At 42.1% G+C, this 5,809-nt stretch overlaps 1 pseudogene; it reads right to left on the reverse strand.

The window, feature by feature from the left end:
• Positions 1-602: 602 nt before the first annotated feature.
• On the reverse strand, positions 603-5,322 carry LOC101564226 (annotated as a pseudogene).
• Positions 5,323-5,809: the final 487 nt, after the last annotated feature.

Consider the following 5,809-nt stretch of genomic DNA (forward strand, 5'->3'; position numbering starts at 1 on the left):
ACGACCTGTTACCCCAACCCCCTGCTAATCTAGATGGCCAGACATCTGCAAGAAAAGAGCCACCCCCTCAACTCTGCTTCCAGCTATGCCCTTTAAAGGACCCAGAGAAGGCTGTCACAACTTTTAAGCCACCAGAGCTGTACCATTCCATCCTGGTTGACCCAAGATGGGAGCCTCCTGCTGTCCTGCACCATGATAAACACGACTCAGGACTCATGAAGGCCATGACAACTAATCCTTTTCTTTCTTTTAGCCTCCCTTACAGATTCTTTGATAATCTGCTCTCTTTCTGTATACCTGGTCTTTTCATCTGGTTTTTTTTCCTCCTTAAACTGTGGACTGCTATACTTTTATTAACAATATGATCCCACCACGGTACCAAAATATCCCCCCAAAACAGAGCTCAAATTTGGCCAGGACAAAAACTGGGATGTATGACTCTCTAGAACCCAAAAGGACAGGCGGCAGGAAAAGTCACTCTACACCACTAGGGACAGCTCAGGTCTCAGGAGTGAGACAAAGGAGAAACCTACATGCATCACTGAATGGAACTCGAGAACACTGCTTGGGGTCTCCAGGATAACAGGGCCTTGGAGTCGCCCCTACTTCCCTGACAGCTGCTCGTACAGTTTGGGCACATAGTAGTCCCACTCGGCCTGGTAACATGTGCCCGCTACCGGGGCCCCGAGATGGTACTTCTTGCGGAAAGCCGCCACCTTGAACTTGCAGCGGTGGTCTCCAGACCGGTTGCTGAGGATGGGCTCGTCGCACTTGAGCGGTTTGTCCTGCTTGTAGACCAACCACACATAGTGGTGCAGGCCTGTGTCACTGGGAGGCCCGGAGCCCTCATAGTTGGAGAGCATGGTGCCACTGCTGATATCATTGCCCTTCATGTTGACCACCAGAAAATGGTGCCACTCCCTGAACTTGGGATTCTGCCGGCTGGGAGCATCCGGGTCCATCAGAACCAGGGTGTAGAGTTTATCTGGATCCTGACCATCCCAAGAAATGCTGGTGGGTCTGTTCTTAACCTGGGTGGGCGTCAGCACTTTTCCCAGCTGGTCCACCTCCAACCCGCCGTAAGCGACCCGCAAGTGGGTTCTCGGGCTGCTCATCTACCTCCTGCAGGCTCAAGGGCCCGGTCCACTTGCTGACATCTGCCACAGTTTTGTGTCTTCTTTTGCTGTTGATTGCCAATTTCATTGCATTATGGTCAGAAAATATGTATGGAATAATTTCAATTCCTCTGCATTTACTTATCCATGTTGTATGGGCCAATATGTGGTCTATTTTGGAGGATGACTGACATACAGCTAAGAAGAACATGTATTCTGATGTTGTGGGGTGGAATGCTCTATAGACATCTACTAAGTCCATTTGTTCACAGGTTTGTTTTAATTCTGATATTTCTGTGTTGATTTTCTTTTTGTCTACTTGATCTAATTGTGAAAGTGGGTATTAAGGTTCCCCATTACAGTTGTGTTAGTGCTTACTTAATTTTTCATGTCTATTAATATTTGTTTTATGTAGTTGACTACAGCAGTATTCAGCACCTATATATTCATGATTGCTATCTCTTCTTAAAGTCTTCCCTTAACAAGTATGTGGTGACCTTCTTTGTCTCTTTTGATCAGTCTTGGCTTGAAGTTCACATTGTCTGCAAATAGAATAGCTACATCTGCCTTTTTCTGGGCTCCTGACTCATGGAGTATTGTTTTCCATCCTTTGAATTTCAGTCTATGAATTTTTTCGAGTTAAATGTGTTTCTTGAATGCAGCATATTGTTGGATCTTTCTTTTTTTTATTTTTTTTTTAATGTATTTAGTACAGGATCTACAGGGTCTGCAGGGTCTCACTACATAGATCAGACTCTTAGTGATTCTCCTGTTTTCAGCCTCCCAAACTCTTGGATTACAGGCGTGCACCACCATGTTCAGTCTCAGTCACCATCTCAGCATGCCCTGGGGGCAGGGCTGGCTTGGCACACCCAGGATTGAACCCCGGCCACCGCACTCTGCCTAAGCAGATGCTTTAATCCACTGAGCTATCTGGGTGGCCCTCTGGATCTTGCTTCTTGATCTGTTCTGCCAGTCTGTTTCTTTTGACTCATGAATTGAGACCATTTATATTGATGGTTATAACCAAGATATATTGGCTTATCCTTTTCATATTATTTTCTGTTGTTGGTTCCTTATCTTTCTCCACAGTTTAATTATTTGCCCTTCCTGGTGGCTTCTTTCTATTGGTGTTCTTGTGCTTGTGGTCCTAGTTTTCTCTTTCTAGTATATCCTTCAGAGAACTCTGAAGAGCTGCTTTAGTGGTCATGAATTTCTTCAGTTGTTCTTTGTCATAAAAGTATCTTATTTCTCCATTGAGTTTGAAAGATAGTTTTGTGGGGTACATCAGTCTGGGTTGGTGGCTGCTTTCTTTTATGGCTTGAAATATTTTACTCCAAGATCTTGATTTGAGGGTTTCTGTTGAGAACTCTGCTGTGATCGTGATGGGCTTTCCTTTACAAGTGATTTTTTTCTTTCCTCTAACTCTTTTACTATTTTGTTTCTGCGCTGGATTTCTGGAATCTTATTATATGACTTGGTGTAGGCTTATTTTTGTCATGGTTGTTTGGAGTTCTACAGGCTTCATTTATTTGTATATCAAATTCTTCATCCATGTTTGGGAAGTTTTCTGCCATTATTTCTGTGAAGAAGTTTTTGTGACATTTACACTGTCTCCAGCTTTCTCACTGACTCCAATTATATGTTTCTCTTCTTTGCTTCATCTTGATTGATTTTTGGATTGATTTTTTCATGGTCTCTTGCTATTTTTAAGGCATCGTCATTTCATGGTCACTAGCCACAATCCTGTCTTCTAGATCTGATATTCTATCCTTGTTTTTGTTCAATCTGTTACATATGCTCTCAATGGAAATTTTAAACTCTTGGATTTCTGTTTGAGTCCACTTCATGGATTCCATGTCTTCCCTGTATTGGGCATTCATGTTTTCCATAATTTTCCTAAACAGTTCTTTTTTAAAAAATCTGTGTCTGTTCTAATGCCTTTCATTTTGATCATTGTTAATTTTTACACTTGAGAGATTATTTTTTCTATCACTTTTTCCACTTATTTTTTTCACTCCTATTGCTATTACTTCAGAAAGTTCTAGTGCTTGGCTTCTAATTTCCTCTATGACATTGTGCTCTGGACTTGTTCTGGGTGGGATATGGGTCTCAGATTGCATTCTGCTTCTAAATCTTGTCATTTTTTTTTCTCTTTTCTTTCTTTTCTTTTTTTTCTTTTTCTTTCTTTTCTTTCTTTCTTTCTTTCCTTCTTTCTTTCTTTTTTTTTTTGTATTTTTTAGGGATGGATCTACAGGGTGTTCAGAGTCTCACTACTAGATCAGACTCTTAGTGATCCACCTGTTTACAGTCTACCAAGAGCTAGGATTACAGGCACATGCCACCATGCCCAGTCTCAATCCCTGCCTCAGCATGCCCTGAAGGGCTGGGAGGGGCTGGCACAGCAGGCCCAGGGATTGAATCCCCAGCTCCTGTGCCTGCTTGCAGGTGCTTTAATCTGCTGAGATATTTGGCTGGTCATTTCTGGTTTTGTTTTAGTTTTACTTTATGTTTTCTGTGTGGATGCTTGCTGATTTCATATGGTAGATAACTTTAACACTAGTAGTGAGGCTTTCTTAGGAAATGTCTTTTTCTCCAGGATGTCTTCTAGGGGATTCCTGGTTAGCTCAGTTGTTTAAGGCTCTTGCTCGGGCAAACTCAGTCAGGCACAGAGATGGCAGTTCAATCCCCAGCTCCACAAACCGCACCAAACCTGCCCACAACACAGCCTGAGCTACCAAAAAAAAAAAAATCCTTCTCCAGGGTATCTTCTACATGTAGGTGATTCTTGGTCTTTATGTCTAGCCCATGAGCCCACCTTCCCAACTTACTAAGGATGAAACGTTACCATTTATTTGACTCAGCACCCAGTTCTTTTTAACTGGACTATAGTGATCATTATGGCCACATACAATCTCAATGATATTATACAAGGAAGAAAAACTGATTATAACATGGGGGCTAAAGTAGTACAGTTAGAAATAACAACTGCATCAAGTACAACCTAGCTACTCACCAACTGCGACCCAGATATCAGTCTCCAAAAAAAAGAGAAAGATTCCAGTGAAATGGAATAAACAAATCAAGAATCATGAGTTATAAAATAAATAATGATTTATAGTAAACTGATAAAACTTAGAATTGATCCAATAAATGTGTTGCTACATGATTGATGCAAATATTAACAAATTGGGGCCAGGGAGGTGGCTCAGTAGAATAAGCACTTGCCTGGCAAGCACAGGGGCCTGAGTTCAACCCCTGGTTCTGCAAAAAAAAAAAAAAAAAAATTAACAAATTAAGACTAAAATGTTAATGTAGAAAAATGTAAATCCTACTGTAAATCTGGATTTGAACCACCAAATTATTTTATTTTATTTTTTTTAAAGTTTATTTATTTGTGTGTGTGTGTGTGTGTGTGTGTGGCCAGCTCAGCCCACCAGGGGGCGGGGCTAGCTGGCATGTGGTGCTGGGGGATCGAACCGCGGTCCCTGTGCTTTGCTAAGCTTGTTCTAAGTAGGTGCTTTAGACCACTGAGCCATCTCACCAGCCCCCCACCAAATTATTTTAAAAGGGACTCAAAAACAGAGAAGTTACAAACTTAAGATTCCTAGCCAGGAGTGGTGGCACATGACTGTAATCCCAGAAATCAGCAGGCTGAGGCAAGAGGATTGCCATGAGTTTGAGGCTAGCCTCAGCTACACAGTGAGTTAAAGACCAGCCCAAATTACACTGAAAGAACTTGTCTCAAGAGGTAGTTCAGTGGTCTAAACTACTTGGCAAGTGCAGACACCCAGGTTCAATCCCCAGCACCACATGCCATGCCAGCCCTGTCCCAGGTGCACTGAGCTGGCATCAAGACCAAGCGTGGTAGCACATAACTGTAATCCCAGCAACGGGGAGGCTGAACACAGAAGGATCACTATGGATCCGAGCTGCATAGTGAGACCCTGTACAAAATACATACAAATTTTTAAAAAGAACTTCTCTCAAAAGAAAAAGAAGCAAGATTCCTATTACATGTCCAAATAATTGCTGGGAGCAGTAACAGGAAGAATGGGAAGAAAACCCAGTGATGTAAAAATGAAAGTAAAGAGAAGCATTCAAGAAACAGGAAGTGATGGATCAAGTGTGTTCACTACTAATAAATTAAATTATATGAAGATAAAAATATACACATTGGATTTACTCACATGAACTTGATTGTCATTATGATAGTCCTTTGGGAGGGGTGTGATGGGTAGAAGCCAAATTTTAGAGCATTTGAGAATGTTGAGAGTGTTCACTTCCAACCTTACCAGTTCTATCTGCTCCTGCGTAAGAAAATTTCATCACAGAGACAGAGGAAAATGAAAGATACAGTTAGCCTTGAAAAGGAAGGCAAATGCCCCAGTGGACTGGAACTTCCCTGCCCCACATGGATCAAAGCAGAAGAGTTTCTGGATTCCAGGTTCTGAGGCAGCCAGCAGCAGTTAGTAATTTGTTGCCTGTGGGGTAAAGAGATTAAAGCTGCTCCAAATAGGGTGGCATGGAGTGCTTCAATATGGAAGCAGCTCAAATTTGTTTTAACTCCCCTAGATGATTTCTTAAGCTACAACTTACAAAAAGTAGGACACCCAAGGAAGGAGAAGACTAATTCTGCGGTCTCAGAACCAGGAACTGGATGTGCCGCCCACTGGCTTGAACCCCTGGGTTAT

The sequence above is a fragment of the Octodon degus genome, unplaced genomic scaffold (genome assembly GCF_000260255.1).
Source record: "Octodon degus isolate 3935 unplaced genomic scaffold, OctDeg1.0 scaffold00001, whole genome shotgun sequence".
Lineage (NCBI taxonomy): Eukaryota > Metazoa > Chordata > Mammalia > Rodentia > Octodontidae > Octodon > Octodon degus.